We start from the raw sequence: 11319 nt of genomic DNA on the forward strand, positions 1-11319 counted from the left end.
ATATATATAATATATATATATGTATGTATTATATTTATATATATATGTATGTATGTATTATTGTTTAAATTACTTAAATTATAAAAGATGCTGGAAGTGCTCCCCCTTGACATCTATGCATTTCTGGGCACGTTTAACAACGTTTGCAGATACTTACTGTAGATTATCTCTGGTGATTCTCCTGATAGCGTTGGTAATGTTCTATAGCTAGTTTAGATTTTGAGGATTACTTGCATAAACTTCACATGTTGACAAGTCCGGGGAACGTGGTGGTAATAACTCTTTGCTTATTGTTCTCTTTTCCGTAAACATGTCATGAACTCATGTCAGTGATCTGTGAGACGTGTGGTATCTAGCGCCATCTTTTTGGAAAAAGAATGCCATTTTGTCTTGTGTCAGTTGATCGTTTAGAGAAAGATTAGTGAGACTGGGCTACTTTTAAGTGAGTCATTCCTGTTTATATATATATATATATATATATATATATATATATATGTGTGTGTGTGTGTGTGTGTGTGTGTGTGTGTGTATATATATATATATATATATATATATATATATACCATAAGTTGGTCGTTACGAGAAAGATTAGAAAATTCGGACTACTACTACTTAAGTAGGCCACTCTATGTATGTATGTATGTATGTATGTATGTATGTGTGTCAGGTCATGTCATATGCTACTGGTACCATGTAACTCAGTACTACCTGTCTCATGGTCGGGTCACCGGCGACTAAACTAGTTCCCCCACCAGACTTGGTGAGGAGGGCGGCTAGTCTCCCTGGAGGATTAAAAACAAGACCTTCCAAAGGGCGAATGAACTCTTTTTCTGGGTCAACGGCCAACTAGCACCGTGTATATTTGTGTGTATGTATATGTGTATTGGGGTGGAGAGGGCTCCCGTAAGCCGTAGTGAAGGCAACCTTTCTAGGAGAAGCAAATCTCTGATTTAAAAAACCATAAAGCGGGAGACCAGTACCCGCATTAAGCTGGTCTGCAGTTTAATTTGTTGCTGGCTATCTTGCTCTTGCTTGTTGCTGGATCTCAACATTTTCAACCGAGAGAGAGACTTAGCGGTCGTACAAAGCTAAGACCCTGTAACATCATCTTTGTATAGATACTCCCTCAGGCATTTGGGCTCATGGATGTTAAATGTCTGAGGGAGTGACACTCGTCTGACAAGAGACGTTGCAATCATCATGTATGTATGTATGTATGTATGTATGTATGTATGTTGGCATAGATCGTCTGACGAGATCGACAGGATAATTTATTCTCCTGTCGATTGAAACAACTTGCAATGATTTAAATAATAAAAACACATACACACATATATATATACGTGTGTGTGTGTGTGTGTTATTTCAACCTCGGGGATTTATATATATATATATATATATATATACGGTCGTACGGCATAATCAAGTTGACACACCAGTTCCTGTTAAATCATCGAAGTTAAGCAACGTTGAGCCTGGGCAGTATTAAATTGATAATTCCAGGTACTGTACTTGTTTCCCGCTCATCTCAGCATTGTTTGCAATCGTCCTAGTCTTCCTCTTGCTACTGGACGTAAGCGCTTCAGCAGAGGTGCGGTTGGGATTGCGCAACCCTTGCCTCATAATTTCATGCGCAGCTACCTTAGCTAGGGGCCTCAATTGTCTTTCGAAACTAAACGTTCCAAAAACAGGACCTCGTATGTTTTAAACTCCAAAATTTAAACGTTTGAAAGTTACAAAGACGGGAGTGGTACTACTCAAAGGAGTGGTCTCCTGTGCTTCAGAGTTTTTTTTTTCTACATTATCATAATTTTTTTTTCTACATTATCATAATTTTTTTTTCTACATTATCATAATTTTTTTTTCTACATTATCATAATTTTTTTTTCTACCATTATCATAATTTTTTTTCTACATTATCATAATTTTTTTTTCTACCATTATCATAATATTTTTCTTGTGCTCTTTTATGCATCGATCGTAAATGACCAGAACGTAACTGGCACTCACATCTCTCTCGTCACCCTGAAATCGACGGACACATTTCCTGACTATGCTGACATACATTGTATAAGCTTCCCAAATGTTTACCATTGAGCATTTAAATTTTTTCTGTGTTGAGCAATTCAGTGACGCATCTATGCTTCTGATACACGTCTATGACAGAGGGTTTTTTTTTTAGAGTTGGACACCGTCAATATCTGCAAGAGAAGGAAGGGGTCTGTGGGGGATGGTGAAAGATGTAGCAGGAGTAAGGAAGTCAGAACACCAGAAGTGATTGGCCAAAAAAAAAAAAGAATTTTATGGATAAAGACAGTTATGTGTTCATAGAGACACATAACAAATACATTGTTCCTATTTACAATGCCTCCCCACGGGACAGAGTTAGAGACCAGGGTCGTTTTTAACGTGGAGAAAAGGAACAAAAGTTAAAATTGTCTCAGTCGTGAAGGATTTCTCCTCCACTGAGAGAGAGAACAAGAAATTGAAGTGCAGTATCTGAAGGACAGATACTACACTTTGATCTTGTCCCGAAGGCCAAGATATTTATTTGCTTCCCCATCGAGCAAATTAGGCACAAGACCGATTTTTAATGTGAGGAGTGAAGGGGAAATGGAGACCAACTCTCCGGGGAGTAGGGGAGCTGGCTAGTGACAATTGGTATGAAGGGTTGATCTACATTGACCAAGGTCTTATATGTGGGGTCGCCCCCACATATGGTCTTTGCTTGCAGTATCTGCCGGAACAGATACTACACTTTGATCCTGGCCTGAAGACCAAGAACAACAGGGTATTTATTTGCTCACCGACCAAGCAAATTAGGCACAAGGCCGATTTTTAATGTGAGGAGTGAAGGGGAAATGGGGACCAACTCCCCGGCGAGTAGGTGGGCTGGATAGTGACAATTGGTATGAAGGGTTTCCCCTACATTGACCAAACGCACCACTTCACAACTTCATGTTTGTTACAGACTATTTAACCAACATGGGCATCAAGACATTTCCCTCGCTCCTATAGTTCAGATTTTGCTCCTTGTAACTGTTGGTTATTCCCTAAGCTCAAGGAAAACCTGTCGTTAAAAAGTTGTCGTTATGAGAGAATTGAGGAAATGAAAGCGACTGTTACGAATGTCAGTGACACATTCACATAAAAGGACTTCCATGGGGCGTTCCAGAAGTTTTTGTAAAGGTACAAGTGCATTGCAGTCGGAGGAGATTACTTCGAAGTGGAGTAGAGTTTCATATGTGTACTATCAATAAAAGTATTCATACGAAAAAAATCTGGAAACTTATTGAAACTTATTATTACGAATATATATATATATATATATATATATATATATATAGCAGTAAACTATAATTATTACGAATATATATATATTGCATAAACTATAATCAAAAATAAATACACGGAAGAAGTTTCGTTTCATTCAATTAGGATCTGATTACATGTTTTACTTCTTAAATAAAATTTCTGCTTCTTAATAAAACTTTGAGACCAACAATTTTTAAGCCGGTAATTAACCAGTTAACATTACCACATCTTCAACTCTTACCGTAAAAGGCTTTTTGCGTGTCCTTCTTATTTATTACTTATTTATTAAACGCTCCTGCTGCTATTCTCTTTTACGATTACTTTTACTAAGCTACTTTTAAGTGTCTGTTTGTTCTTACGTATATATTCTTACTTATATGCGTGTGTGTTTGTGCGTTCTATCCTTACAACATTTCTTGCCTTGAAGGGTCTCGACGTGTATGTGCAAATATATAATGTGTACATACCTGCTTGTCTTGTCCAGTGGATAATATCTTCTGGTCGCTGGTCTCCATCAAATGGGGAGTGGTCACTGCTGCAGACAGGCGCATTGATAACAGAAGATGGATTTGAAGCTTCATTCTTTTATTCAAAGGCAAGCCTATATCTGGAACCCATGGTTGTCGGGGACCCAAGATTTCCCGTCTAGGTTCTCTGCTGCCCAAGACCAACTCTCACATGTGTCCGTCAACCGGAAGCCTACGACCACAATTCCCATTACCCCTAATTTCCGGTGCATGTCACCCCTAATTTCCGGTGCATTCTATCTAGGTTGATATCTGTCAACCCTAACCTTCTGTGACCCCGCTAAACTCGCTGATGGGAATCGAAAATATACTTACATAACTTACTATTTCTCCAAACTACCTAGATAGCATTTAAGCTGGGATTCCCAATACTACAAAACGACTAAATGGGTGTTTCCCCCCTCTCTCCACCCGGCATGCCTACTGCGTCAATTTTGTTTTCTTTTTTCCCTCGCTCCTATTTTTAATTTTTTTTTTTTTTTACGGCTGGGGGTTGATTAATACTATCTCCACCTGTTCTTGACATTCTGATAGCCGTTCTTATCACGAGGAGTTGGGTGTGTCTATTCCGAAAGCATTCATAACATGAGGAGGGTAGGGTTGAACAACAACCGTACTCCGGTTAGCGGATACTGCTAGTATATATATATATATATATATATATATATATATATATATATATATATATATATATATATATATATATATATATATATATATATATATACCGCAAGGTTAAGAGAGAGTAAGACAGACGATTGAAGTGTTTTTATTCAAAACGAGAAAAAGAACAAGGCAAAGGAAGAAACAGTTAAAGATAATGAGAGAGAGGGGGAGGAAAGAGAGAGAGAGAGGAAGAAAGAGAGAAAAAGAGAAGATAGAAAAAGATTTCTTAAAAAGCGATGAAAATAAATAAACAGAAAGGATGGGTGTGATATTGATGGTCTCTGTTTGTGTGTGCTTCGATTGAATCTGTGTGGCGCCAGGTTTTGCTTGTCTTTCGCAAGGCTTAATTAATGTGAACATTTCAAACGAGTCGTGGGCGTGTGATAGTGGTGGTACGGGGCGCACGTACGGCTGTGGGTGCGGCCCGTACCACCAACTGAAATGGTAAAGAAGAGGCTAGCTTTTTTTACAGGAGATAAAATGAGAATAAAAATAAAACGACAAATTAAATGAACATTTTCATACACATTATCTAGTAATTACTTCCCTGCTGATTACAGCATGGTCGTCTTCAAATCCAGTGTCAACAAATACTTGACATAAAACCTCCCCCACAAGTAATATTTTTTTTAACTAATATAATAAAATCAACAGACAGAAAAAAGACGAAACACGTACAGACAACTGAATGGGATATGAAAAATCAAGTCGATATGTGTCAACCATGTTTTCCCTCTTGACAACAAAAACGGACATCAACGCTATTGGTATTTATTTGCTTCCTCACGAAAGCAAAATGTGACACAAGGTCGTTTTTAATGTGGGTGAACCAGTTCCTCGAAAAGTGGCACTCTGGAAGTAGGGAAAAAATGTCATAGTATTAAAGGGTGTTTCCTTCATTGACTAATGGCAAATTAATTTTGTAGCATCAAAACAGATATAACACTGTGATCTTAACCTGAAGGCTAGACCTCAACGCTATTTCTATGGTCTTCTTTTTCGTTTTATCTTTTAGTCGTATCTTCGGGTTTCACAAGTATAAAAAAATCAAACAACCTTAAAGAAATACACATCGTATGAATGCCAGTTAGACTCTTGTTGACTGTATGATATCATTGCAGAAAAATTCTGTCCATATATCTTCTAATTTTGGCCTCCTAAAGCCTTTTCTGATTTTGTCCAAGCAGCACCTAGTCATCGACTGTGTACATCTGATTGTCGTAAACCGTTTCTAAATGTCGTAAACTGTCGTAAAATACATTTAAACTGTCCAAACTAACTCTAAAATATATTAATCGCACGCATGTTTCCGTTGCTGGCCCACCTTGATAAACAATCCTATTTTAACTTTCTTTGTGTTTCTTGATGAACAACTTTCTATTGCTTTGTTCTGCTGATAAACTTTATTTCTTCCTTTTGTGTTATATTTTTACTCTTTTTTTCCTAACACTTGAGGGAAGGTGGATAATATCACAGTATACTGTTGATGCAATAATTTATATATATATATATATATATATATATATATATATATATATATATATATATATATATATGAGGATATGATGAAAGAAAGTTGGAAGGTTCTACTTATAGACAATGACAATAGGAAATGACCAATCAAATGGATCCACGTTCTGCTAGCAACAAATCAGAAACCGGAATTGATCCATCAAAATATTGGATATTTTAGAATTCCCGCACATAATTTTACATGTACACACAAGAAAGATCTTTGCTCTTTGTCGGCAAAATTTTTAAGTCCGAGACTTATACAGAACAGCTACTCACCGAAAACTCCTTTTTATCTCCAGGAATTGTACAGAATATCTACCCATCAGAAACTCTTCTTAAATTAAACATGGATTTCAAGTCATAAATATAGGAGTACTAGGAACAGGCCTGATAAATCTGAAAAAAAAAAAATTGAAAGAAATTGGAATATAAGGGAAACCTGGAACTTTATAATAGGCGACAATAATGAAACCCGATAAAATCTTAGGGAAAATCGTGGAGTGCAGAAACCAACATAAGTTCCAATAGAAATTTTTAAAAAATGTAGACGTAGAAAGAACATTACTATGAACCCAATGGAACTGAAAATGCTAGAAACTCTATATATCTGATTCTACCCTCTCCTCCGAAAATTAAAATAAGAAAATGAAAAAGTTAACGTGATAGTATCGGCTACGGCAATGACCACACAAAATAATTGTTAACCCTTTATAAACTGAATTATGATGTAGATGATTATAAATATATTTATTGCCAATCTTAGTTTAAAGAGTAATGATACTATGATTTTAGGATTTTTTTTCACTAAAACGATCTTTCATTATGAAGTTCAATAGTTAAACTGGGATTTTTTTTGCATTTCATAAACTTTATTTGATTATTATCAATAGTGCTTGAAAAAAGTGTGGTAAGGACAACAAACGACATCTCTTTGAGAGAGATAGCGGCGTTCTGAATCTAAGCAATGGACAGTTACAATCTCGAGTTATCTGGCATCTACACAGATACTAAACTTATACATACAAAGCGTGTTTGAATCAATTATCACTTTATTTATCCCGTTTTATGCTCTGATTTATGATTGAACTATGTTCGACTAGACAGATACTAAACTAATACGCACAAGGCGTGTTTCACACTTTATTTATGCCGTTTTATTCATTTATTTATGACTGAAAAAATTAGTTCAACTATGTTATGAAGGGTTCAATGGAAATCGCTACAGGCAAGATATTAAAGCGCTTAATGTACGGAGCTAAAAACCTCACTTCAAAGTCAAAAACTAATAAGTGTTATTTCAATAAATTCTGATCCAGAAAACAGCAACTCTTCCCCCACCTCCTTTATCAGAAAAAATTGTTTATAGTATGTGGAAACTAAAATCCCACAAAATTATTTTGTGCATTTTAAAATAAGTTCCGATGAGTAATCTCCCTTGATAAGGAAATTTACTCTCAATAAATTAAAAATTAGAAAAGAGTTTGTATTTATTTGCTTCCCCACTGAGCAAATTAGGCACAAGGCCGTTTTTTAATGCGGAGAGTGAAGAGGAAGGGAACCAGCTCCCCCCCAGGGGGAACTGGATAGTGACAATTGGTATGAAGGGTTTCCCTACATTGACCAATAACTGATTTCTATAAAAGCAATGATCTTCTATGTGTGGTTGATGTAGTGCTTGAAAAAAATGTGTGTCGGTCGTTAGTTGTTTCTATAATAAGAGAAATCGCTTAGGGAATGAAATTAAGAAATTAATCGCTAATAAAAAATAAATAAAAATTCAAACAATCTTAGATTTATAAGCGATAAAAATCGTGCATTAAATTGTCTAATGTCTGGTAGTCCCGCGGTAAAGCACCGGATTATTTATCGAACCATTATAGGTTCGATCCTTGGCAATAAAAGTCTTGCTATACTGATGAGGAGTACACTCCGAAACATGCATGTATATAGATGAATTTTTATGCACGTAGTAATTATTAATTAATATGTATATATATATATATATATATATATATATATATATATACTAGCATGGGTGCACCAGTGTTTGGAGGTATATGCTGAGCAAAAAAAAAGGTCAATTTTTTTAACTTTGACCCCTTAACATTTGTTGTTTTGGGCTCGAATCAAGTTATTAAGTTAAATCCATGCCCAAGAAACCTATATCTAAAATTTCTAGTGTGTAGACCCAAAATTGTCGGAGGAGTTTAGTAGAGTTCTCAAAGGTCAAGTCGTTGAACTTTGACCCCTTAACAGCCAAATTTCTTGCCGAAAACCGATCACATAGATTTTTCCAAATCTCAGTACCATGTATATAAAATTTGGAGTGTGTAGACTAAAAATTGACAGAGTTATTGCATAGGGAAATGTAAACAGACACGCAAACACACATACACGTTTACTGTTATAGATATAGTAGCATTTCCCTCCGGCGTTGTCCGGGTGTTTGGATGTGTCTGTTGAGCAAAAAAAAAACGTCAATTTTTTAACTCTCATCCCTATTATGACACCTAACATTAATTGTTTTGGGCTCAAATTAAGTTATTAAGTTAGATCCATGTCCAAAGAACCTATATCTAAAATTTCAAGTGTTTAGACCCAAAATTGTCGTAGGAGTTTGGTAGAGTTCTCAATGGTCAAATTGTTGAACTTTAACCGCCAAATTTCTGGCCGAAAACCGATCACATAGATTTTCCCAAATCTCAGTACACTGTTTATCAAATTTCAAGTCTGTAGACTAAAAATTGACAGAGTTATTGCGTAAAGAAATGCACACAGATACACAGACACACACACAGATACACTGACACACAGACACGTTCACTTTTATAGATATATGGATAGATTACTTCAGTCGAAGTTCTCAGAAATCAAGGGGTCCCCTGCCTGGGTCTAACACTTGAACTCTATATGAGATGCATAGATAATCGAATGTTCCATTAAAGTTCTTTATCTCTCAAACACTGAGTTAGTAAAGAAATTAAGAACATAATTTTCTTCTCCCCAATATACAATTTTCATATGTTGTGGTATATCTTTGATTTTGGGCTTTTGGTCTTACTGGATTCCAAGACACAAAAATTATCTAGTCTGGTGGATTATCCAGCGTCGTGCTATTACTTGAGGTAACATCACTTGGAGAAGGTGCACCATTCCTCATAAAAGCTAATAAGGGTTAGACATTTAAAGGAGATCTTATTTGGGCTGCGAATACTATGTGATTTTGAATATTTGATCAGGGTTTACTTCTAGGGAGAAGTATCCTCGTGCCAGGTTGTTCTGACACACCTCTGTACAGAGAGACCTTAGACACTCGAGGACAGTGTCTAGTAGACATTCAAGTTCTCTCCAGTAGGCATTCAAGTTCTCTCCTGTAGACATTCAAGTTCTCTTCAGTAGACATTCAAGTTCCATCCAGTAGGCATTCATATATATATATATATATATATATATATATATATATATATATATATATATATATATATAATATGGTGTGTCATATTAAACAGTTTAGTAATTAGTTTATCATTATATAATAATGAAAATATCCTCCGCTGCATGCAACAACGTGTTTAGGCATCGCCAATATACTTTGATTCTTTTGTCAAAGTTATTTCCTATCGCGTGACAACACTGACAAATAATTGATTGTTCCCTGACTCTTCTATCAACCAAAACAACCATCAAAATGTGGCGGGGTTGAAAGGAAGTGTGCAATGATGTTTAGTTGCGCCACAGACATTTTCCCGTTGTCACAAATGAGTCATTCTTTGTCATAGTGCTTACCTTCTCAAAAATGTCGCTTTTGTTCCGTGCAAGAAAAAGGAATTAAAAAAAAAAATAATAAAAAAAAAACTGCCAAACGATTCATCTTAATTGAAGCGCGAAATTCATGTGAATTCATGTCTCTAATTGCGTTATTTGGATTATTCGGACGGCATTGTCTCGGAAAAATTGAAATGAAAATATGAACGGTTCCATCTATAGCATTGAGCAGTTTCGGATTCATCAACTATCAGTTAGCAAGGGTGCTGTCTTATTTTTACACATAACTGCGATTTGCGTCCTTTCGAATTTAACATCTACCTGCTACGAAGATAAAACTATATTTTAAGGTACACATGCATTTTTTAGAGTACTGAGCACTTTCGGATTTAGCCTCTATAAGTTACAAAGCTTAACACTATATTTTAACACAAAACTTCTTTATCTATGGTATTGAACACTTTTGGAATCGTCATCTATCGGTTAGTATCTATACTATTAATAAAATCTATCGGTTAGTATCTATTAATAGTAATTAATACTATTAATAATAATAATTAATACTATTATTAAAATTCTCTATCTATACTATTAATAAAATTCTAAATGTTTATTTATGTGTTTGTGTATACATACAAATAAAACTTTCGAACGGATGCATCGAATTGAAAAAAAATTTTTTCCTTGAAAGGTGTGAGTCTATAGATTGTCCTTATCTATACATGGTTCGTAGCGAACAAGGCCAAGTCACACGAAAAACACGAAATAATGGTTTTACGGCCGTTTCGTGCAATTGTCGAAAAGGTTACCTGCCCATGTCAACGGAATTTAGCACTGTCTGTATACAGTCGCGGTAACATCTTTCGACACACGGGCAGGAGTTGTGGCGCAATGGATAACGCATCTGACTATGGATCAGAAGATTCCAGGTTCGAATCCTGGCAAGTTCGTAATAATTTTAACCATCATTTTATCCAACGTTTACTCATTATCCTGACCCTTAGGGAATTTATTTTCGGTGATTTTGTTTTGTGCATATGGGAATTTTCCATACTCCGAGTTCACAAGGTAAGCGTTGATGGTAAGATGATATTGAGCGTACTTGATGTTGAGTGTACTCGATTTTGTGTTTGACTTGGCGTTGTGTGTGCCGACGCGGCGCAGCCGCTACTTTTAAATAAACTTCTCTATCTAGTGCGTTAAGGACTTTCATATTCATTATTTGGATTATTCAAACGACATTGTCTCAGAGAAATTGAAAAGAAAATGTGAACCGTTCTATCTTGGGCATTGAGATCACCAACTATCAGTTAGCAATAGTACTGTTTTATTTTTACGCATAACTACGATTTGCGTTCTTTCAAATTAATCATCTACATGTGGTTAAATAAAGCATTATAATTTAACGCGCATATGCTCTATTTAGAGTATTGAGCACTTTATGATTAAGCTTCTACAAGTTACTAAATTTAACACTATATTTTTAAAACACAACTTCACTATCTATTGTATTGAGCACTTTTGAAATCGT

General features: G+C 35.6%; 1 non-coding gene across 1 annotated transcript; it reads left to right on the forward strand.

Moving 5' to 3' along the window:
* Window positions 1-10665: 10665 nt before the first annotated feature.
* Window positions 10666-10738, forward strand: Trnah-aug (transfer RNA histidin (anticodon AUG)). The gene has a single exon. It is a non-coding gene; the product is annotated as a tRNA-His (tRNA).
* Window positions 10739-11319: the final 581 nt, after the last annotated feature.

The sequence above is a fragment of the Euprymna scolopes genome, chromosome 40, assembly GCF_053919585.1.
Source record: "Euprymna scolopes isolate OS-2025 chromosome 40, ASM5391958v1, whole genome shotgun sequence".
Taxonomy (NCBI): Eukaryota; Metazoa; Mollusca; class Cephalopoda; order Sepiida; family Sepiolidae; genus Euprymna; species Euprymna scolopes.